The 24474-nt window shown below is 46.6% G+C and overlaps 1 long non-coding RNA gene across 1 annotated transcript; it reads left to right on the top strand.

Moving 5' to 3' along the window:
• Positions 1-1959: 1959 nt before the first annotated feature.
• LOC131497798 (uncharacterized) lies at positions 1960-16615 on the top strand. Its single transcript, XR_009255163.1, has 3 exons — positions 1960-2154; positions 3365-3630; positions 16361-16615. It is a non-coding gene; the product is annotated as an uncharacterized LOC131497798 (long non-coding RNA).
• The last annotated feature ends 7859 nt before the right edge of the window (positions 16616-24474 follow it).

Here is a 24474-nt window from a genome sequence, read left to right as displayed (position 1 = left end):
GTGGCTCCACCTAATATTTTGAGGCTATGTTGCTGACGTTTGCTGTCTCTGGTTTCTTATATTTTTCTGATTTATTATGTGATAACCTTCCTTGTCCTTACATAACATCTTTTAAAGTTTCTTCCACCTGACGTTTATATGGTAAGGACGTCTTTGTTTCGGTCAGAACTTTTCTCGTGTAATCCATGTGTCTGTATACTGATGAAGTTCTATTTGGATTAATGTTTGCCATGTTCTTTTTTTCTATTTATTATACTTTTTCTTTGCTCTCTGCCCCTGCCCCTGCCTTGTTTTTGACCTCTTAGTTAAGTAAATTTTCTTCAATCTGATTATTCCCTGCCTCTAAGTCTTTGGAATTCTAAGTCTATATATTCTACCTCTACAGTAGTCTTACCAACAGACCCAACTCTGATGACTTCATTTTTTTCCGGGGAACCCCTTGGACTCCTGGGCGTGTCCAGGGGTCGAAATATCCCACACACGGATAAACACACCAGTTTCTCCAGAAACCAGGATGCTTTTATTTGGTCACTTGTCAGCCCCACACATATATTGGTGGAAAGGAACATAAAACGTCCCTGAGTTTCGTGGACATCCAAGACCACTGAGGTCCGTCTCCTCTGGTGATGGAATTTAATAAACCAAGCTCCGTGAAAGTGCCGGAGGTCAACGGGGTTTGACTCACAAAAATGCCAATTTCACGGAGTTCAGTTCAATACTTTACTTCCCCAGCACGTTATTTTTATTTTTATTCATTTATTGATTTTGCTTTTTTACATTGCTTCTTCCTTGCACCCTTCCTCTGTTTCCACCACGAGTCTCTGTGTCTTTCTCTTATACTCTCCTCCGTGGCTCTTGCCTTGTCTCTCTTTCCTGTCCCCAAAACTCTGTGCCAGGAAAGACTAGAACTTGTGTGCGGAATTGCTACGATGTAGCGGTTAAGAGTGTGGCCCTGGGGAGCCCGGGGTGGCACAGTTGGGTAAATGTCCCACTCTTGATCTCAGCTCAGGTCCTGATCTCACAGTTCCTGAGTTAGAGCTCCGCATCGAGTTCTGTGGCGATGGCCTGGGGGCCGCTTGGGATTCTGTCTCTCCTTCTCTCTGCCCCTCCCCTGCTTGTGTGCCCCTCCCCTGCCTCTCTTTCTCTCTCTCAAAACAAACTTAAACAAAAATTAAAAAAAAAGAATGTGGCTCTCTTGCTTGATGGCGTGGAGCTAATACTCTCCATCTGAATGGCTCTGGGGAAGTGACTTAACCTTTCTGTGCCTTGAGTTCTCATCTACAAAAGAGGGATCATAATGCTTCCTGTTTTGTGCCCCTGTGAAGTTTCAATAAGCTCAAGGAGCTGAAGGAGGTAGAAAAACACGAGTAAGATGTTCAGTAAATATGAACTAACATCCCCGGATCAAAATCTCCATTTTCTTTAATTTGAAAGGATGACAAGTTGAAAGACGCTCGTCATAGGTGATTGAGTAACAAGAGGTCACAAAACAATAAGCGTAATGTAATTTCATGTTGTAAAAATAGTATCTGTATTTACACATGCAAAGGAGATACATAGAATTTCCTAGATTATGGGTTATTTATATCCTCCTTTGTGCTTTCTAATTTCTCTAAAATGAACATATATTCTGCGTAATAAACTACACTTTAAACACGCCTTGAGCACACCTGTTTATATTTTGCTGTGTGCAGTGTTTAAATTAGTGAGTTACAACCCAGAGACTGTGTATACATGAGAGAAGACCACCCTTTGATGTGGTCATTTTGATCGGGTTCAGGTTGTGGGGAGACAGCCAAATTAGATGGGTAATCTCAGAGAGCTTTAGAAATTGGAGGGGCGCCTGGGTGGCTCCTCTGGTTAGGCGTCCGACTTCGGCTCAGGTCCTGATCTCGCGGTGCGCGAGTTCGAGCCCCGCGTCGGGCTCTGGGCGGACAGCTCGGCGCCTGGAGCCCGCCTCAGATTCTGTGTCTCCCTCTCTCTCAGGCCCTCCCCATCCTCATGCTCTATCTCTCTCTCTCTCTGTCTCTCAATAATAAATAACCGTTAGAAATTGGAAACTGAGGCGCAGAAACGGAAGCAGTTAGCCCTGGTTGGGGGAACGGAAAGGTCACGCGCTGCAGCTCGAGATGTGAGTCATGAGGTGCCGCGCAGGTGAGTGAGTGACTACAGAAGCTGGCCCTAAGAGGCGCCTGGGTGGCTCAGTCGGTTAAGCCTCCGACTTCAGCTCAGGTCACGATCTCGCGGTCCGTGAGTTCGAGCCCCGCGTCGGGCTCTGGGCTGACGGCTCAGAGCCTGGGGCCTGCTTCCGATTCTGTGTCTCCCTCTCTCTCTGCCCCTCCCCCGTTCATGCTCTGTCTCTCTCTGTTTCAAAAAAAAAAAAAAAAAAAAAAAAAGAAGCTGGCCCCAAAACAAGGGCCGTGAGGCAGTGCAGCAAAAACAATGTCACACACGACCCCGCCAAGGGGGGTACAGAGAGCAGTTGCCCGAGTTCCTGATGGCGCCCCAGGCTCAGTACCCGCGCCCCGGGGATGGGGGTCATGTTTCACAGATGGCAAGCAATGCCCGTGGACACCCTCAAATCCTTTCCCCACTTTGTGAGCTAGCTGGAGTGAGTTTCTGTTTCTTGCCACCAGATGCCCCGGGAGTTTCCGCTGGCTGCTTACCAGGGAGCACCTGCACCCATCATGCAGCCATTATGCATCCACCCAAGCACCCATTATGATCAGCCACTCCTCCGATGTACCCGGTTGTTGCTATTTGAAGGTTTTCGCCCCGTTCTCCAGTCGCAGAGTGAGGGAGAAGGGCCTCACCGGGTTAGCTCTAGGGCAGCTTCTGGCTTCCAGCGGTTACCAAATAACCACTGGCCTCAACCCATCACCATAATCACAGCATCTGAAGACACTAGAGATGGAAGCAAACTTCTCATCAGGAAGCTCAGCCTTTCAGAAATATGCAAAGTCAGGACATGACCCTCTGTGACAGGGCGCGAAGGCTCCAAGCAGTGAAATAACGAGACCAGGCCTGGTCCGTGTCATCTTACTTCATCTCCAACTGTCCGCATCAGGCTGTTGAAACAACCCAAGAAACCTAAGCCTACTGCACCAGGTGGTGGTGACTCCCTCCGATGTCGCTTAAAACCCTGGGGTTAGAAGATTTTTTTTTTTTTTTTCTAAATACAGAGGAGGAAGTTTTCAGTTAATGATAGAACTGGACCTAGAATTTTGGTGTCTTAATTCCAAATTCACCATTTCAGCTATGCATAGGAAGGCCACCCGCGTCCCCTTCCCTCCCCCACCCCCAGTGCACCCTTGTGCCTTGAGGCCATGCTTATCTGGCACCATATTTCTTTCTCTCCCCAAAGATGCTCCATCCGTGGAGAGGTTCCGAACTGGAGCTTTGTGGGACTCCAGCCTTCTTCAGGGAGGAACAGGCAGAAGGATGCTGGAGGAGACACCGCTTTTCCACGGGGCACCGGGTGCTAAGAGACTACGGAAGGACCCCCTGAGAAGAGGTTTACAGAGCAGCCGTTGCTCAACTGGGGAAGCAGCTACGAGTGTGGGGTCTACAAGAGCGCACACATCCGTCCCGCGAGATGATGCCCTCTGCCCGTGGACTGGTCCTACAGGCGTAAGTTGGGGATCATTGGTTCTTATCTTGGTAGAGAAATGGATTCCGATTTAAACAGAAAGCATTAGGCATGACACGGCTTCATGTAATTCACAAACTCAAGAGTCGTAATTATGTGGACAGAGAAAGGCTGATGTTTGCCTCCATCCTTTTTATTTTTAAAAAGAGAGAGAACAGGGGCACCTGGGGCTCAGTCAGTTAAGCGTCCGACTCTTGATTTTGGCTCAGGTCATGATCTCATGGTTTGTGAGACAGAGCCCCACGTCGGGCTCTGTGATGACAGTGCAAAGCCTCCTTGGGATTCTCTCTCTCCCTCTCTCTGCCCCTCCCCTACTCACATTCTTTCCCTCTTTCTCTCAAAATAAATAAATAAACAGACAAACAAAAAAAGAGAGAGATTGGGCCCCTGGGTGGCTCAGTCGGTTAAGCATCCAACTCTAGATTTTGGCACATGTCAGGATCTCATGGTTGGTGAGTTCGAGCCCCACATTGGGCTCTGCGCTGACAGTATGGAACCTGCATGGGATTCTCTCTCTCTCTCTCTCTCTCTCTTTTTCTGTCTGTCTTCCCCCACTCATGCTCTCTCTCTCTCTTTCTCAAAATAAATAAATGAATAAATAAATAAATATTAAAAAAAGAGAATAAAGAGAATGAGAGACGCTTAAACTAAAAGAGTAAATTTTTCTTCTACTTAAAAAATAGCTCCTTGTATAAGATGATCAATACGAAGATTCAATATTATTCCTCTCTATGCATTAAAATGGGTTTCCCAAGTAGTACTGCTTGAAAGAAACTATTAGCTCCAATGGAAATGACTTCACCTATGTAGAGAAAAGAATCCTCACGAATTTCTTAGCTCGTATACTTCTCTAGATGCCTAGATAACCTCATTCATGTGTTTAGTCATTCAACCAAAGCATATTGAATGCGAGCATTGCAGCGGGCTTTGCACCAAGTCCAAAGTAGCGGGGTTTCTTTCATTATGTAATAGAACAAGTCTGGGACGTCTCCGTGTGATAAGGCAATGGAGAACCAGACAAGTAGACAATCTGGGGAAAGAATAAAAACACCCAGGGATCCCGGTGAATGTCTTCACACTGAAAAGGTTTGGGGAGATCTGGAAGTATCACAGGCAACTGCTGAGTGATTTTTCTTCTAACTGATCTTATCCAGAAGGGAAAAGGGGAACTTACCTTTAATGGGCGTCTGTGTGAAACAGTCACAGTACTGGATCACACACACACACACACACACACACACACGCATACTTCCATATGTGCAGATATTGATAACACGCATACATACCAGATGATACACAGTATGCATGGGTGTATCCATAATATAATATTTTGAAAAATGTAATAATTGAAAGTGTAATTAATTACATAGTTATTTAAAACGCACTTACTGCGAAAACTTGTGATGTAAGTATGACCTGCCTGTTTGAATAATGAGGAGTTGGAGATCAGAGTCACTGGTGCAAAGTCGTACATAAGAGGAGGAATGAGGATTTGTGCCAAAGTCTACTGAATTCCAGAATCCACTGTTTTTCCCATGTATGTTGATATCCAGAGAATAAGTCAATTAGAAACCTTAAAATTCAAATTTTATTTTAATAGATGCCATCGTTTCCTAGGCATGTGACCTTGAGAGGATTCCTTAAGCTCTCTGGGCTTCATCTGACCATTTGTAAGATGCGATCAAAGCAATCTCGGGGCGCCTGGGTGGCGCAGTCGGTTAAGCGTCCGACTTCAGCCAGGTCACGATCTCGCGGTCTGTGAGTTCCAGCCCCGCATCAGGCTCTGGGCTGATGGCTCGGAGGCTGGAGCCTGTTTCCGATTCTGTGTCTCCCTCTCTCTGCCCCTCCCCCGTTCATGCTCTGTCTCTCTCTGTCCCAAAAATAAATTTAAAAAGTTGGAAAAAAAATTAAAAAAAAAAAAGCAATCTCACGGACGAATGGGAAAAGAAGGTGTGGTATACAGACACCATGGAATATTACTCGGCGACCAAAAAGAATAAAGTCTTGCCATTTGCAACTATGTGGATGGAACTGGAGGGTATTATGCTAAGCAAAATAAGTCAATCAGAGAAAGATAAATATCATATGATATCCACTCATATGTGGAATTTAAGAAACAAAACAGATAAACATCAGGGGACTAGAAGGAAAAACAAAATGAGATAAAAACAGAGAGAGGCAAACCATAAGAGACTCTTAAATACAGAGAATAAACTGAGAGTCGCTGGAGTGGAGATGGGTGGGGGGGAGGGTTAAATGGGTGATGCATTAAGGAGGACACTTGTTGGGATGAGCACTGGGTGTCATATGTAAGTGATGAATCACTAAATTCTGCTCCTGAAACCAATAGTACACTATATGTTAACTAAGTTGAATCCAAATTAAAAAAAAAAAAAAATGGTTGCTGAAAAACTCAATGAAATAAGTCAAAGTACTCAGTCAAGTGTACAAAGCAATACGCAAAATGGCGTTGTAAAAGTACGGTGCAAAGGAAAGGACCCACCATCGTATTTTTATGGTTGTGCAAGAAAACCAAAGGCAATTACCTAAATGTAGCCAGTGGGGTAAACAAGATCAGAGAGAACGACAAAACGTTTTTTTATCGCAACTTAAAGAAAATACAAATGAGAAAGGTTTTTTTTTGTTTGTTTGTTTAGAACAGTGGCATGTTGATAACTGTCGAAGCTGAGTGCTTGGGTACAAGGGATTCTTACTACTTTTATGGATAAAATTTCCATTTTAGCAAAAGTATAACAAATGCTTTCTTGCTTGACTATTCAAGAGTGGATAGGTTGGTGGATTCGGTGGCCAGAATGCCTGGTTTGGAATCTTGTCTCTGACACTAACTAGCCGTGTGACCTTGTCAAGCACGTTACTTGACCACTCTGTGCCTCGATGGCCTCCTCTATAGAGTGAGGCTAGTATAGTACCTACATCATAGACTTGTACAGAGAATTAACTAAGTTGATATTTGTTAAGTACTTAGTAAATTATGTGTAAGTACTTGGTAACATAAAAATCTTCTTGGTTCGGAATAACAGGGAAAGTGAGGCTCAGGTCAAGCAACCTACTCAGAGTCCCAGACTTAGGAAGGGTCTGCGCTTGGGTTTGATTCAGGGTCGGTCTGACTCCAAAAGCTTGGCTTCATGTGCCGCGCTGTCTCCCAGCAGGGACCTACTGTAATTCATCCAGGTCCGAATTTGGTAAATGATACTGTATTTACCCTGGTATTGAAGGGTGTGTCCGAGGTCTGGAAGGTTGCTGGGCAAGTCTGTTTGCACTAGGGGACCCCCTAGACTTTCTGGAAGGGCTTCGAAGGAGGTCAGAATTCCAAGGTGCTAGTCGAGTCCACTTCACTCCGCACAGATCCCATAAAAGCTACTCACGTCCATGATGCTTCCCCTGTTCCGGGCATTGTTCTAAGTGTTTTATACATCGTGCATTGGGAGTGCAGGTATTTATCTGGATTCCCTCAGATGGCCCATGAGCCCATCCTACACGTATGAAAAAGTGCTGATCTCACATGATGTCCGAAGGACAAATGAACACGGAAGAGGGTTACAGTTTGCCCTTGTTCCTTAAGGAAGACGTTTTAAAAGCTTAGCTGCTTTGATACAGAGGGAAGTACTCATAAGAAGAAGAACGAGGGCACATATATTATCCAAGGATCTTTCACCCTTTCGGTTTAACCAAAGTACATTTCCAGGGTTGAAAGCTCAATGGTCAAATGCCACATGCTATGACATTTTTTAAAAAGTTTATTTATTTTGAGAGAGAGAGAGAGAGAGAGAGAGAGAGAGTACAAGCAGAGGAGGAGCAGAGAGAGAGGGAGAGAGAGGATCCCAAGCAGGCTTTGCACTGGCAGCCCACAGCCCAACATGGGGCTCAAACCCATGAACTCAGAGAGCATGACCTGAGCTGAAACCAAGAGCAGGACGCTCGAGTGACCGAACCACCCAGGCGCCCCAGCCACACCGTGACGTTTTGATGAACGTGGTGGAATTGTGTGGAAGCCTCGATTTGGATTTTACGACCCTCTCCAATCTGGTGGCCCGTCCCCTGTGACCACGGGGAGGGTAAAAAATCTGAGCATCAGCACCGTGCTTCACGTGCATACATCCCTTCCTTCACAAAAGAGACCCTTGGACATTTTCCCATGTGATCTCCTCCACGATTCTGTGTGGGATCTATAGTAACCTCCCTTCCAAACACGGGAGAAGCTGAAGTCAGGGAGCCGACGGGAGCTCATGACATGACATGAGTCAGGGAGCTCATGTTATCGCCGCATAACTGGTTAGTGGTGAGTCCAGGATAGGAACCCAGGTCCTATGTGCCATTGGGGACACTTGCGTTCTATCCTACTGTTGCTGATAAAACATTAACAAGCCTCTGCTAGAAAACTTTGCTGATTTTATCACAGAATACCATGGGGTGGGGGATTTATAAACAATTATTTCTTTCTGGAGGCTAGGAAGCCCAAGATCAAGGCACTGGCAGATTCAGTGACTAGTGAGGGACACTTTTCGGGTCCTAGCTGGTTGTCTTTTTTTTTTTTTTTTTTTTAACATTTTTTAATTTATTTTTGAGACAGAGAGAGACAGAGCATGAACGGGGGAGGGTCAGAGAGAGAGGGAGACACAGAATCGGAAACAGGCTCCAGGCTCTGAGCCGTCAGCACAGAGCCCGACGCGGGGCTCGAACCCACGGACCGCGAGATCATGACCTGAGCCGAAGTCGGCCGCTTAACCGACTGAGCCACCCAGGCGCCCCTAGCTGGTTGTGTTTTTGCTGTATCCTCACCCAACAGAGGGGGCAAAGGAGACCTGTGTGGTCTTTTTTTTTTTTTTTTTTTTTTGCAAAGCACTAATCCCTTTCACGAGGGCTCAACCCTCCTGTCCTCACCGCCTCCCAAAGGACCCCACCTCCTAATACCGTCACCTGGGGCATTAGGATCTCCTATATAAATCGGGGGAGGGAAGCACAGTCTACAGCATGGATGGTCATAGAAACAGCCACAGCATGATATTGAAACTATGAACTCACAAGGCAGTGCCCCCTAAAAGTTTAATTCGCGAACTTATTTCAGAAACAGGAATCCTAGATCCTTAGGGGATTATACATAGCTTTTGCAAAGCTGCTCAGGGGTATGGTTGGAGAACAGATTTTTCCAGGTTTTGGGGCCACGCTGAAACACTGCCAAGCTGTATCACCTGAGAATTCTTGGGCTAGTCAAATATACGAGGGAGAGCCTGCTGATTTTTCGAGTCCGTTAAGATGACATTGCAAGAAGAAGTTAATAAGCATCTTTCATTCTTTCATATACAGTGACATTTTGTGAGATTTATGTAAAAATAGTGACTATAAATGATTACGGGGAAGACAGCTTATTAGCGGAAAGGTTCCTTTTTTCACGTAATCACCAATGATTGTAACTTGGGGGGAAGCCAGCGTGGCATCTCCTAACCTTCCTTTGTCATTGAGCATCTCTCTCTTTGGGGGGGGGGGGCGCCCACCGACTTTGTGAGGTAGCGAACGGCCAGCTGGGTCTCCATGTTACACACGACGATTTCTTCCTAGCAAGGAGCTCAAGAGGTGGACAGTCATCCACAGCTAAGATATATTCGGCGTTGGATTTTCTTTCCTTCCAAGAACAGCAGGCAGCTACGAGAATGTCCTGGAAAGAACCATAGAGGGAGGGAGCCCGGGGTGGATTGCCGGAGATGATAGGCGACTCTCACGTGGTAGGCTGGTGGATATTGACAGCCCCATGCTCCTGAGGGAGGTCTAACAAGTCTAGAGCCCGGCTCTGATCCCCAGCCTTTGCCAACAGTGAGAATGTCGCTTCGAGGTCCGCTCCAGACTGTGCTCTGGGGCTTTCTTCTCCGGGTACTAATAACTAGGTGAGGGAGAGACACAACAACCAGTGTCTTCTCTCCCAGTGATCTTGTGGTTCGTTTCTCCCACCTAACCCATTCATTCCTCCCCCTCAACATACTCTTGGAATTACTGTATTTTTCCCTGCGTGTTTATGCTGATTACATATTTGTTGGTCTTGTCTCCTATACACCCTCTTTAGAGGGTGGGGATGGGCCCCTTCTCCACTATCCATTATCTGGGGTGTTCTCCTTGCAGGACTTGGTGCCCGGAGGGGGTGTCGTAAATGCGTGTTTACCAGCTGCTCAATTTCCACCCCCCACCCCGTGCCCTGGCTCCTGCCCTGGGAGCTGGTCTCCCCAAACCTTCGATGGAGTCTGGTCAAGGTAGTCCGGGTCAATGCCATTCACAGGTAATACGTTTCTCCTATGGCTGAAGCACGGGGAGAGGCTCTTGAAGAAAGTAGGACGTAATCGGTGCCTTGCAGAGCCTTTCCAGCCAGAGAATTAGTGCAACAGTTTGGACCAGCTGACCAGCTCTGACCCCATGCGTGGAAGCTTATCTGAATGCAAGTCATTAGGGTAACGTTGTCACAGATACCATCTCATTATTGGGAGAGGGAGGGAATTCTGATGGGGAAGGAAAGGGAGTGGGTGAAGTGTGGTAGGACAGATCCAAGTGGGGTCTTATCAGGCAGCCACAATTTGGGCAGTTAGCTCTGGGGTGCAGGGGTCGCCCAGCGGTAAGATTTAGGCATAGTTGCCAAAGAGGGAAGTCTTGAAAGTGTTCAGGGTCCTGTAAGTGGTCCAGCAGGGAAGATGGAGAGAAGGGTCTAGACTAAGTTGGCAAAAATCTTGAAGGGTTACCAATGGAAGACGGAGGTGTTTATGCTGTATGTAGTGGAGTATCGTCCACGCTTTTCAAATCTGACACATTAACATGTCTATTTCTGTGTGCCAGGCACATAGACTAGTTCTTAAAGCATCCTGGAAGGGTTTAGACATAATCTGCATAGTGGTTAAGAGTCCTGGCTCTAGAGCCAGTTAATCTGGGTTCCAAAACTGGCTCCGTCACTTATTAACTGTAGACCTGGTTCACCGTGCCTCAGTTTCTTCATCCGTAAAATGGGGATAGGAAACGTGTTTCTTTCACGGATTTGCTACTAAGCATTAAATGGATTAAAATGTAAGTGCTAAATATTGAGTGGGTTAAAATACAACTTAGCCCGGAATAAGCACTCAGAATCTGCCAGCTGCCCATATGATTATTGTTATTATTACCTTCATGAGTAACTAGGTGGGTGTTCTCTGGTTATTTCCTGATGACCTGGGTGAAAATGGGACACATCTTAACGAATCAACCATATTTCTTGAGTGATCATTGTGATCCCTGTGTTATGTCCCCCTGTTCTCTGAGGGATATGGAGAAGGGAGCGGTTCACACAACCCTCCAGAACGTTCCAATCCAATGAGGGAAAAAAAAAAAAAAAAGACAAAGCGTGGAAACGCTGATCAACAGCAAAGCAAAGCTGCACCAATTTTCTAGATAGCACAACCCTGTGCCAGACGGAGTATGTGATGGCACGCTTCTCCAAGGGTTTGGAGGGGAGGTGATGGCATGTAGGTTGGAGTGCATTGGGCCGTCTGTAAGGATTGCGCAACAGTTTGACCAGGGGACTTCAGCTTGGGTAGGAATTAGGTATCTGGGGAACAGGAGGGGGTGCGTCTGATACCTTTCTGGGTGTTTATTTGCCACTTTCACACTGTTTCAGTTACGCATTGGTTGGTGGGTTAAGGTGTTCTCTAAGTTTTCTCAAGCTCCACGTGTCTAGACTTCTTTATCTTTCGGGCATTTTCCCAGTCCCCACTGTGGGACTCTGTATGCTTGTGCACTCAAGAAATGATCCTTCTGATCCTTCTCCACTTTATAAATTGTAAGTATGTCCATCGGGTTTATCTCTTAGAGGTCAATTAACTTGCATGTACACGGGCGCCTGGGTGGCTCAGTCGGTTGAGCGTCCGACTTTGGCTCAGGTCACGATCTCCCTGTTTGTGAGTTCAATCCCCGCCTCAGGCTCGCTGCTGTCAGCACGGAGCCTGCTTTGGATCCTTTGTCCCACTTTCCCTCTGCGCCTCTTTCTCTCTCAAAAATAAAAATAGGCATTCAAAAAATCTGCACATACAGATCTTTGCATATGTTCTGGTTTTGAGAAACACTTTCTGTTCATCGGTCGGTGGCCACTGGTGAGCAAATCCCCATTCATTCTGCCATCCGCTTTTTTCAAAAAAATGCCTGAAAAGCTTTGGAAAAGAAACTCCACTGACTTGGCCAAAAGAGGGGGAGGAACGGGGGAACGGAGCCAAGAAGGGGATGCCACTCGCTCAGTTTTCTCAATAACAGAGACCAGGAAGCCAAATATAAGAGAAACGGAGCTCAGGAATACTTGAAATGAAATGTGATCGCCAACAAAACATTACATTCAATCTTTGCTATTTGTTGCTCATCAATGTTCTTATTTGTACTCGTTCTAATTTCCTCTGAAGGGGACAAATGACACGGAGGGAGGGACTGTCCAGCATGTGAGACAGGTGGCTTTAAGCATGTGTAAATGTCTGCTAGGAGCCTAGGCCAGTAGAAGCAGGGGGAGCAGAGTACAGACAAGGACAGAGAGGGTCATCAAGATGGCAGCCGACAGGAATGGGAGGGAAGCCTGTGCAGAAGATTCCATGAGCAAGCATCTCTGGGGATTTGTTAAACAGTGCTGAGTCTTTCAGTGACCAAAGGCCCCCGGCAGAGAAAAAACATTAAGATATTTGGGAGAGGGGCGCCTGGGTGGCTCAGTCGGTTAAGCATCTGACTCTTGATCTCAGTTCAGGTCATGATCTGATGGTTCATGAATCTGAGCCCCGAGTCTGGGTCTGTGCTGAATGCAGAGCATGGTTAGAATTCTCTCTCTCTCTCTCTCTCTCTCTCTCTCTCTCTCTCTCTCTCTCTCCCCTCCCCCCTCTCTGTCTCTAAAAATAAATAAATAAACACACAAAAAATATATTTTTGGGAAATAGAAATTAGTGGTTTAAGAATCAGGGGAATGAGTGGGAGAGAACTTTGAATAAAGCAGATTGCCCTCCATAATTTGGGTGGGCCTCATCTAATCAGTTGAAGGCCTGAATAGAACCAAAGGCTGACCTTCCCGGAGCAAGAGGGAACTCTGCCAGCAGATGGACTTTGGACCTCATCTGCAACCTTGGCTCTTCCCGGTTCACCAGCAGACTGCTTTAGGACTTGAACTGGACTCTCCAAGCCTCCACAAGTCTGTGAGCCAATTCTTTAAAATAAATCAGTCTCGGGGCACCTGGGCAGCTCAGTTGGTTAAGTGTCTGACTCTTGATTTCCGACTCAGATCATGATCTCACGGTTCATGATTTTGAATCCTTTATTGGGCTCTGCACTGACAGCACAGGGCCTGCTTGGGATTCTCTCTCCCTCTCTCCCTGCCCCTCCCCTGCTCATACTTTCTCTCTTTCTCTCAAAATAAATAAATAAACTTTAAAATGTATATACACATACTCCTTAGGACCCAGGGCAGGGCTTTTGCAAGCCTAAAACTTGAATCACTGCCTTCTGGTCAGTGTGAAGTTTCTAATGGAACCTTACAGGAGACCTCACAGAGGCTCAAGTAACCGGGCTCACTGCCTCACTGGGCTGTGCTGTACAGAACGCAGCTGGCCCTCAAGGCTGAGAAAACACAGCCTCGGGTCCTTGCCAGCTTGGGCTGCAAGGATCCTTCTGAGCCCTTACGTTTCAGTGGAAGGAGAGGTGATGTTTCTTTCCATCGCAGGTGCCTGGAGGTTCAGCTGGGGAGTCCATTATCCTATCCACAGCCTGCCCAAGAGGTTCTCTGCTTTCCTGTTCCTTCTCAGCATTTCCTGGCAGCAGACCCCCCCTTAGTCCAGCCCATCTGGGTTTATACAGGGGACCTGGACAGTGCAGGGGGCAAGGAAGTGAATTCAGGGCCCGTGACATAGGAGAGGGGCTAGTGGATTGAGGAATGGCACGACTCTCCCCTATTAATCCCCCCCCCCCCCCCCCCCCCACTGCTTAGGACAGAGAAGTAGAAGGTCTACAATCAGAGGCAATTTTCTCACGATTCCTTTCTGTCTTTTGGCAGCTTGAGTGGCAGGACTGTAAAACCAGAGCAAAGTTTTCCAGTTGCTTTGGGCAACAGAGTGAGTCCCCACTGTCACATGCCTGAATTCTCCACTTCTCGAAATTACGGTCAGCTGCTCGACAGCCAGAAGCTAAGAAAGGTGGGGGGAGCGTAAAAACCCACCACCCGGCTGGCTTCGGGCTCCTTTGAACGTTGGAAAAAGAAAGGAGGAAGGGAAGCATAGTTTCTTCTTCTTCTTCTTCTTCTTCTTCTTCTTCTTCTTCTTCTTCTTCTTCCGTGGTTTTCTTTCAAGGGAATCAGTGATGTAACTGTCGGTAAATGCGAACGATCTTTTAAATATTCAGCACACCAAAAGTTATACACCCCAAGGAGTGTTTACACATATTGAGCCCTATCGATGTAGCCATCTTGACCACATGCGTGTTCTCAATCTTTGCTGCAGTGTTGGTCTCTTCTGCAGGCGAGTCCTTGCCCTCAGAAGCCCAGGCTTTCATCCCAGAGGAAGCAGATTAAAATGAATCGTCTTGCGTACATCAATAACCGTAAATGGGCTACACATCAAGATTTAAAAAAATATGGCTGGATTACAAAGTAAAACCCAACTATAAGCTGAGAAAAGAGATATGTTTAAAATAAAGTGACTCATAGAGATTGACCGTAAAGAATGGGAGAAGGCATGCCAGGCAAATATAAGTTAAAAGAAAATGTGAATCTTCACTTAGTGTCAGACAATATTAAAGCCAAGGCAAAGAGCATTAAAGGAAACAAAGAAGGGTACGTTACATTTTTTTTTTTTTCTTTTTTTTTTTTTTTTTTTTTTTTTTTTTTTTTTTTTTTTTTAACGTTTATTTATTTTTGAGACAGAGAGAGAGAGACAGAGCATGAACGGGGGAGGAGCAGAGAGAGAGGGAGACATAGAATCGGAAGCAGGCTCCAGGCTCTGGGCCATCAGCCCAGAGCCCGACGCGGGGCTCGAACTCACGGACCGCGAGATCGTGACCTGGCTGAAGTCGGACGCTTAACCGACTGCGCCACCCAGGCGCCCCAACATTTTTAAAGAGAACCACATTTATGATGTAACAAATATGTTCCACGGTCCATGGGGCCAGGAAGATTCTTTTTCTTTCTGTTTTCCTTTTTCATCCAGTACGTTGGTGAAAAAAAAATAGTGTTTATTTTTTTTTTGAAGATTTTATTTTTAAGTAATCTCTACATCCAACGTGGGGCTTGAACTCACAACCCCAAGATCAAGTGTCACATGCTTTACCCACCAGCTGAGCCAGCCAGCACCCCCCGCCCCGCACAACCAAATTAGTGCTTATTGAAGTATTTTAAAAATCAGGTGATTTCAAATTAAAGAACACTCCTTATTTCCAGTTTCTCTTGTAAAATCAGAAAATCCAGCAATACTGGGCCTGAATGTTTATGTCACATCTGTTAGCCAGGCAGGAGTTGGCAAGCTATATCCCGCAGACCAAGTCCAGCCCACCCCTCAAAGAAATCCACACCAAAGACATTTATGCCAAGACACATAATATAAGGTCAGTATAGGAAAATCAATTATATTTCCATGTAGTACCAACAGATAATTAGAAAATACATTTTTTCAAGATAATATATTTTTTTATTTTTAAAAAAAAAATTTCTTTTTAACGTTTATTTATTTTTGAGACAGAGAGAGACAGAGCATGAACGGGGGAGGGGCAGAGAGAGAGGGAGACACAGAATCGGAAGCAGGCTCCAGGCTCCGAGCCATCAGCCCAGAGCCCGACTTGGGGCTCGAACTCACAGACCGCGAGATCGTGACCTGAGCCGAAGTCGGACGCTCAACCGACTGAGCCACCCAGGCGCCCCTCAAGATAATATTTTTATGTTAGCATCAAAAACGTAAAAATATAGGAATGTATCTAACCAAGATTTTAATATCTTTACATAGAAAACTACAAAAACTCTGTTGTATTAGTTTCCTAGGGCTCGCATTACAGATGACCAAAAACTGGGTGGCCTAGAACACATTATGCTTGTTAAGAAACAAAATTTAGGGGCGCCTGGGTGGCGCAGTCGGTTAAGCGTCCGACTTCAGCCAGGTCACGATCTCGCGGTCCGTGAGTTCGAGCCCCGCGTCAGGCTCTGGGCTGATGGCTCGGAGCCTGGAGCCTGTTTCCGATTCTGTGTCTCCCTCTCTCTCTGCCCCTCCCCCGTTCATGCTCTGTCTCTCTCTGTCCCAAAAATAAATTAAAAAAAGTTGAAAAAAAAAAATTAAAAAAAAAAAAAAAAAAAAGAAACAAAATTTAGTCCCCTGCATGCAAACTCTTTCAGCCTGGGTTCCATGAAAGCATTAATCCCTACAGAAAATGCTTTCAGTACAGATTTACGACCATGCTAGATGCAAAGGAGAAAAGTTGATTCATCACCTCCAGTAGATGCTTCTGGGTATCAGGGCTTAATTCCCTGCGGGATACCTGGTTGAGAAGGGTTATATGGTGGGAAGTCGAGAAGAGGGTGGACATCCTACCCCGTCCCCCAGCCTGGCCTTTGACCCGACCAGCATGACAGTAATTTATTTCCAGGTACTAGAGAGTGAGTTCTCAACACCCAAGAAGCATTCGTGCCATAAGTCATAGTTGTGTACTTAAGAGATTCTTTTTGTCTCTCTTCTTTCTCCTAAGAGACTCTTTGAGACGTTGGCTCTGCTTGGATTTCCTTTTCTCCATTCGATAGCACTCACTTCTGCCACTGGATAATGTTTTCTATTTAGGAATCACAATTGAAGAAGTGTTAAGCCGCTTAGGCTTCCAGGAACTGTTGTTCGAAAACTTCAGATGGAGGCTAAGCTACAAAGAGAATCACAAGCGGGCTAAGTGTTTGCAGAGTAGATGTCCGTAGCAGATTGCTCGCGTCTGGGCATTTATGGACTTATGCAAGGATGACAGTCCCTTTTCGTTCACCCCACTCTTCCTTCGTCCCATTGCTTAGGTCAGTAACGGGCGGTGTAATTGGGGAGCAGCCTAGAGACTCAATCCACTCTTACCATATGTTCTGTGTGGCTCTAAAACACCAAGAGGTTTTTATCACAGTATAACCTAGTGGTAACTGGTTATACGAGACCCGCACAGTGGGGTCTTGGTATAGATCGGCTCTGTGATGAACACGAGCAGACCAACACAGTACAAGAGACCAGAAGAAGGAGGCCAGGCTGCCGGACACACGGAAGGAGGGTCTCCTTCCTCTGGAGGGTGACCCAGTGAGATATAAGACTCCCTCAGTATTAATAGTCTGTAGGTATGCATGGCAGAGAATGTCCTAGATCTTCATCACCTAAAAAAAGAAGATAAGCTGTCATTTCCATGGAATTCTGGACTGTGTTAACGTTAAAGCATCCCACAAACGTCAGTCAGTGTTATGCAGATTGGGTGCCTACCCATCTGTGCTTCTCTGCTAATGCCTAGTGAAGATCCTAACTCACTTCTAAGAGGCTTATGTACCCACAAGGCTCTGGACATTAAATATATAATAGTGGGTTGGCTGTGATTCATTCCCATGACGATCCTTTTAATTTGTCGGCCAAGATCTATGTGTGGAATGGGGATAATATTTCAGAAAGAGCCTTATGCTGATGCAGGCTCAGCATGAAGGAAGGCAGGTGCTTGTTTCTGGCAGTTGTAGGAGGCATGAATCCAGAATGGATTTGCATCTTATCTTTGTGTGTATCATTTAATATTTATTGAGACCTTCCTAGGTTCTGGGGAATATGAAAACAAATATAAGCTGAGCCCCGGCTTCTCGCCGGCCAGTCAGTGTTAAGGCTCTGTTTCTAAGTCACATCTACGATTTTTCTCTTCTTTTTCTCTTGTTAAAAGATTTTATATTCAAGTAATCTCTGTGCCCAACGTGGGGCTCGAATCTACAACCCCGAGATCAAGAGTTGCACACTCCACTTGCTAAGCCAGCCAGGCGTCCTTAAATGCCGGGTTTTTACACTGTAGAACCTTGACTGTGAATTTCTATTTTCAGGAGAAAAGAGAAGGCAGATTCTCTTCCGTGATACACCCTCATTTGTTCTCTGTATCATCTTCATTTACCCATGTAGGACATACAACTCAAGGGTGCTTCACTCTGGAGCCCTGGAAGTGATCTTCAGGAGATGATCAGATGATCTTCAGAGGGTGTAGCCTGAGTGGGGGTGCATGGGAGTGTTAGTGACGGTAATAGGAGTGTCTCTTTTGGAGTCAGCAGGACGCCGAGGGCTCTGATTGCTGGGACCTCCCAGACGAGCCAAGAGGGCCACACCAGGAAGGTGGTCTAAGTCAATTTGGGAGGAACAGAAGGTTTCTGATCTTTTCTATTCTGCTTCTGTCTCGAACCCCCGACCCTCCTGTGTTCTGGCAGAAGATTGTACCAGCCTGAGAGGTGAGACCAAGAACCACTGTAAACCCACTTAGACCATAATTTACTTTCAGAATCGGTTGATGACATCAGTCCATGCTTCAGGAATTGTGAGGGAAGGTGTCTCAACCAGAAAACCCCTAAAGGCGCTAAGATCGTACTCATTCAACCAGCCCTTAACACCCTTGTGTTGAAGGGCAATCGAGGAAGTGTCGGAATTATATTTTTTTCCTTTTCCTCTTCAGGGTTTTAAAGACTTGACTTACCAGATAGAGTTTTGTTGTGTATTTTTTTCTTCTGTTTTTTTTTTTTTTTTATGTTTTTTGGTTTTGTTTTTAGAAATGGAGAGAGACCAAAAACTTACTATGTGACCTTGTATAAATTGCTTAATCCCACTAAGCTTTTGCAAAGTTTTCTCAGCTTTGAGGACAATAATGGTAGCTTCCCGAAGAGTTTTTGAAAGGGTTTTATGAGAAAGTCTACGTAAGGCACCGAGTATAGTGCTTAGAACGTAGCAAAAATGTGAACGGGGTGTCTGCGTGGCTCAGTCAGTTCAGCGTCTGACTTCGGCTCAGGTCATGATCTCAGTCTGTGGGCTCCAGCCCCACGTCGGGCTCTGTGCTGACAGCTCGGAGCCCGGAGCCTGCTTCGGATTCTGTGTCTCCTTCTCTCTCTGCCCCTCCCCCACTCTCTCTCTCTCTCTCTCTCTCTCTCTCTTTCAAAACATAAACATTAAAAGAAAAAAAACCATGGTTAGAAAACTAAACTAGGATCTCTTCTGCACGAACGCCATGTTCCGATAAACCAATCCAAACTGGACTGCTCCCCAATCAGGATGATGAGCCAAGAGCTTGGGAATCCTGGCAGGAGATCTGTCCCTGGGTTGCTGCCGGTGGTATAAACAGCTGTGAATCTCCAGGTGATTCGCTAAGGGACCACACCCTCGAGAAGGGGTGTCTCTGCTAAGGGAAAGTAATCCAAAGAGGACATCGTACTCTCTCTTCACTGTGGGGAGAGTGCCAGGCGTGTTCCGTGGACAGCAAGAGCCCGCGAAAGCAAGGCTCACCCTTTGCATCCTTGGAATGGCTGGAGAATCTGCCCAGGAGCTTTACAGATGGCGATTCCCAGAAGGTCTCTGCAATGTCCTCGGGGAGTGACTCTCGGGTGACTGATGAGGTAGGGTTCCACAGCTGGATGGAGCCATCGTCCCCTCCCAGGGAAGCTCAGAGACTTGCACGTGACCCCTCGGAGAGTGAGCGGTGACTCGAAGATAAGCAAATAGACAACAGGCACTAGAAGAATGATTCTCTCCCACTGGCCTTTCAAAGATACTTGCGATGGATCTCAATCTCACCCTCTTAACACAGCGTTTGGAGTTTTTTTTTTTTGGTCAAAGCCTACGATTATTATGAATGCTGGGAGACTGGCAGAGAACAAATGATCTTCTGGGATGCACGGTGTTGAGAATGGCTTCATGGCAGAGAATGGACGTGGGGTGACAACTCAGAAGTTGGCCGTGGCAGAACTGCCTGAATCGTTGAGTTCCATATGACAGCTTCTGAAAGCTAGACTTGCAAATCAAGAAATGCTGCCCCCTTACATTCTTGCGAACCAACAGAAATCGTGAACTTCTCTCAAGATGGGGATCCGATTCAATTAAAAAACGTGACTTATTTATTTCTGGCAAGATGTTGAAGTTAGAAACGCTGCCCTTCTCTCCATCCATTTGCCATAGATTATTAACTTGTTTGAGCGCGGTGCCTGATGTGAGTGTTGATGGTATTGTGTGACTGCGGCTTAAAAATATGTGTGCAAACATGGAAGTATTCTCCACGAGATTTGACGTAAATATGTAAGGAGAAAGGATTGCCAGCTGCCGATGCAACGTCAAGGGAATCTGTTTAATGTGGGTTGTCATATTCGGGCAGTTATCGAGCCCAGAAGTGGATTGGGACAGAACTCCGACCTTTATCTATAATTGTGCAAACATCAGAGGGTCCTGATCAAGATGAAAGCGTGTTTCTCCCAGGGGTGTGCTGGTCAACGTCTAACGGAGAGCTCTCTTGAAAGTGAAAACAGCCCTAGCTGGTCGCAGTGGCCAGTTTGTGTGACGTAATAGTCTGTGATAGATTTTAATTCCACTGTAGATGGAACTGAAAAGACAGATATGCAATCGTCTCTCTTGAGATGATCTCACTGGGCTCCAACATATCACTTATTCCTCTAGAACCTCCACCCTGGTCCACGTGGGAGTCCCCACCCACCATCTTGCGTACAGACGGCTGCGGGGCTGGTCCCATTATTGTGGCCCTTGTCTACTGAACATTCCAACTTCACAGGCCAGATGCTTAGCATTAGGCTCCCGATTCACAGGCTGCGCGGTTTCTTGTGATGTTTTGCCGTGGACAGGGTAGCAGCTGGAAGGTCGGTGAGAGCCCAGACGGCCCAACAAAGACAGCCTCTAACTGTCACGGGGATGGTGGGCGCAGACTATACTCAGTCCTCCTGGTCGTCTCGCCACCGTAAGAATGAACAGCTCATTACGCACTGAAGGTGGGGGAAGGAGCCACGTCCACCGTCAGATGCAGGCTGAGTCGGGAGGGCGACGGGTTGCCTAGATGAACTCTATGGGCAGCGTCTGTCCTCTCCCATCCTTGAATCCCCAGAATCCTTGGCCTAGAAGGTTCAGTTTAGTTTAGTAAACCATTATGCGCCAGACCCGCCAGGGTGAATGACTCCTAGACCTTGTGCCGAGGAGCAGGGCATCACGACTCTGTGCCACACGCACCGGTGAATGGAGATCTATGCCTGGTGTTAAGGGCTCAGAGAGGAGTTTACCTAGGAGCTGTCTAGAGTGGTAGTCAGGAGGGCTTCCCGGAAGAGGCAGGCCAAAGTGAACTCTTTAAGAGATGAGTTTCTTTCTCCATAGCTCAGCTGGATAGAACTCAAGTCATTCAAGTTAATTGGATTCTCACCTCTTAAAATCTTCACAAAGGAGTGTCTTTCATCTGCTTTGGACCCCGAGCTTCAGGAAGGAAGAAGTATTTGGGTAGGATCGTCTCTAGACGCAGGTGCTAATCGTCCTGTGGATATAACGGGTTTTTGTTGGGGGGTGGGGTAGAGTTGGGGAATTTATTCATTGTTAAAGGAATATATCTGATCAAAAGAAATCAAGTTTCTACCAGAAAAGGGGCTGAGGGCTGATCCTATGAGGTCCCCCGGCCTTTCAGGCTTAATAGGTGTAATTGTTTGAAGAACTAAGATTATTATCGTCATATGAATGTTGTCTACACGAGCCCCGAAGCGAAGACAAGTCTTCTCAAGGCTCGTGGAGAAGCCAGAACGAAACATCCAGCATGGGACGGCCATGCTGCCCAGCAGATGTATCCCTCTAAGTCAGCATGTTTTTCTGAGATGAGTCGGGAGACTTCCACAGAGTTTGCAAACTCACACACACGCATGGCTGTAAGGTCTCTGGCTCCCAAAACACGTCCACGTAAGCTCGTGCCCCGTCCCAGCTCCTAGGACTAGGAAGATTAGCAGGGACAGTGTCACAAGCCTGGATCTGGTACAAAGCTGCCCACTCTTTTGGACAAATCAAAGGGATGAAGGGTGTGTTCTTAGGGAGAGTTAGACTTTTATCACTGCAGAAAAAAGGATGACTTCCCCGGGGTTATGGCTTTGGTTTGGGGAGACACGAAGAACTGAGCAGTTTGTTTATTTATTTATCTATTTGTTTATTATTTATTTATCTTTAATGTTTATTTATACTTTTGAGAGAGAGAGACAGAGCATGAGCAGAGGAGGGGCAGAGAGAGAGAGAGAGAGAGAGAGAGAGAGAGACAGAATCCAAAGCAGACTCCAGGCTCTGAGCTGCCAGCACAGAGCCCGATGTGGGGCTCAAACTCCCGAGCTGCGAGATCATGACCTGAGCCGAAGTCAGATGCTCAATGGACTGAGCCACCCAGGCGTCCCAGAACTGAGCCGTTTTTTAGGAATATCCTTGTTCTCAATTTGTCTTTCAACTTGTCTCGCAAGAGGCTGAAGGTGGCCTAAATACACAGCCGAAAGACTAGGAAAGGGAGGTCCCCACTGATGCCAACAGAGAGGCCTTGAGTAGAGAGATGCCTGTGCTGTTTGAAAGGGTGGGATGGGTCCATCGGAAGTAGGAGAGAGTACTATTTAATCGACCCTATTCCATAATCTCAGTCTTGGAAAACCGCCACCGGCCTTGGCTTTTGTCAACCATCGAGATGCCCTAGGAGACCCCAAAAATTCAACCAACTCTGAGAAAACAAGTTCTGTGAACTTTAGAACTCCTCTCAGTTGAGAGGCATTGCCCTACACTCCCAGCTCTATGCTGCAAAGAGATGATAATTGTTTTCAGCATTTCCAAAAGGCCATTCCAGGGAGTATTATTCCAGCAATTATGGAAGGGCACCGCGAAAAGAAAAGTCACCTATGTTCATGCAAGTGTGGAAAATACATAGTTAAATAGAGTGAAGCAGTTTATTTTCTACCATGTGTAAGAGGAAAGGATTAGTGGGGAGCGGGGGTGGGGAGGAGATTTAGAAGCTAGCCACCCCTGATGGAAGGTCATTTGTCCCTGATTCTTTAAAAAATTTTTTTTAATGTTTATTTATCTTTTGAGAGAGAGAGAGAGAGAGAGAGAGAGAGAGAGGCAGAGTGTGAGCAGGGAAGGGGCAGAGAGAGAGGGAGACACAGAATCTCAAGCAGGCTCCAGGCTCCGACCTGTCAGCACAGGGCCCGACGCGGGGCTCGAACTCACGGATGGTGAAATCATGACCTGAGCCGAAGTTGGACGCTTAACCCACCGAGCCACCCAGGTGCCCCAATTGTCCCTCATTCGAATTCTGAATTCCTGGGTCACCCCTGCAGGATCGCTCCACATATCCAGTTCCGTTTCCACACAGACACGAAGCAGAAATTTCAGTAAAGTCATCTCAGACTTTCCTTACAAAATATCGTAAGGATTAAGCAAGCCTATGCTGTGAAAATGTTTTGAGCTCTGCGGTCAAGTACACGACCTAATGACAGGGTATCCGGCCCTGACCACCAGCAGGGTTAACCGAGGGGTTTGCAGGACAGGCACAGAATCCTCTGGCAGGACAGGGGAGGGCTGACACCCGGGGATGATCGGGAAGAGTCATGCCCCGTGTGCACAGACACACGGGTAGATAGGCATGCTGCGTCCTTGGGGGACAGTGGCTCATGTCCCCAGAGGAGAGGACAATCCCAAAGACTTGAAAAGACAGAAAACCTAGAACAATAAGCAGGTGCTCTAAAAAGTTTATTTTTTTTCCAGTTGGTGGTGACGGCAAGCCTGTGAACACTGGGCACGTAGGCAGTATCCTTCGTCCAAGTTTTACGATTCCTCATTCCCGTTGCTGAGTCATCGGGTTGTCTTGGAATCTGAGGGGAGAAGGGCTGGGAGGCAGGGCGGCCGCGGAGAAGCCGGACCTTTTTGAGCAGAGCAGGAGCGCCACCTTGCGTTGCAAGTGAGAGCTGCAGGCCCTGCTCGTGGGATTAGCAAATTGGGAGTTGGGAATCGGTTCCCTTTGGCAACAAGCTGACCAGTAAGGCCTGGGTTTACCCCTGTGACACCCCGAATTATTTTTCTAATTTTGTAAAAGGTATTTATTTATTTTGAGAGAGAGAGTGACAGCGTGAGTAGGGGAGGGGCAGAGAGAGAGGGGGAGAGAGAGGGAGAATCCCAAGCAGGCTCTGCACACAGCCCGAGATCATGACCTGAGCCGAAACGGAGAGTTGGACGCTTAACCGACCGAGTCACCCGGGCACCCCATATTTTTAACAAAAGGTGGTGTATTGGGGCCCCCCGGGTGGCTCGGGTCGGTTAAGCATCCGACTTGGGCCCAGGTCATGATCTCACAGTTTGTGGGTTCAAGCCCCACGTGGGGCTCTGTGCTGACAGCTCAGAGCCTGGAGTCTGCTTCCAATTCCTTGTCTCCCTCTCTCTGCCCCTCCATCGCTTGTGCTCTCTCAAAAATAAATAAACATTAAAAAAAAAAGTATTGTATTGGTCACAATTGTTCAGAGGAAGACAACCAATAGAATATGTATGTATCCTGTTAAGACTTTAAGGACTTAGCTCGCACAGTTGTGGGGGATGGTAGGTTCGAAATGTGTAGGGAATGTCAGCAGCCTACAAACTCGGGCAGGAGTTGATGTTACAGTCTTGAGGCAAAATTTCTTCAAGGTTTCTTCTTAAGGCCTTCAACTGATTAGACGAGGCCCACCCACACTAACCAGGGTAATCTCCCTTACCTAAAGTCAGCTGATGGTGGATATGAACCACATCCCAAGTTACCTTCACAGCAACACCCAGGTCAGTGTTTGATTAAATAACTGGGCATTA

The sequence above is a fragment of the Neofelis nebulosa genome, chromosome 16 (genome assembly GCF_028018385.1).
Source record: "Neofelis nebulosa isolate mNeoNeb1 chromosome 16, mNeoNeb1.pri, whole genome shotgun sequence".
NCBI lineage: Eukaryota > Metazoa > Chordata > Mammalia > Carnivora > Felidae > Neofelis > Neofelis nebulosa.
Note: the sequence above shows the minus strand (reverse complement) of the source record. Positions and strands in the feature narration are given on the sequence as shown.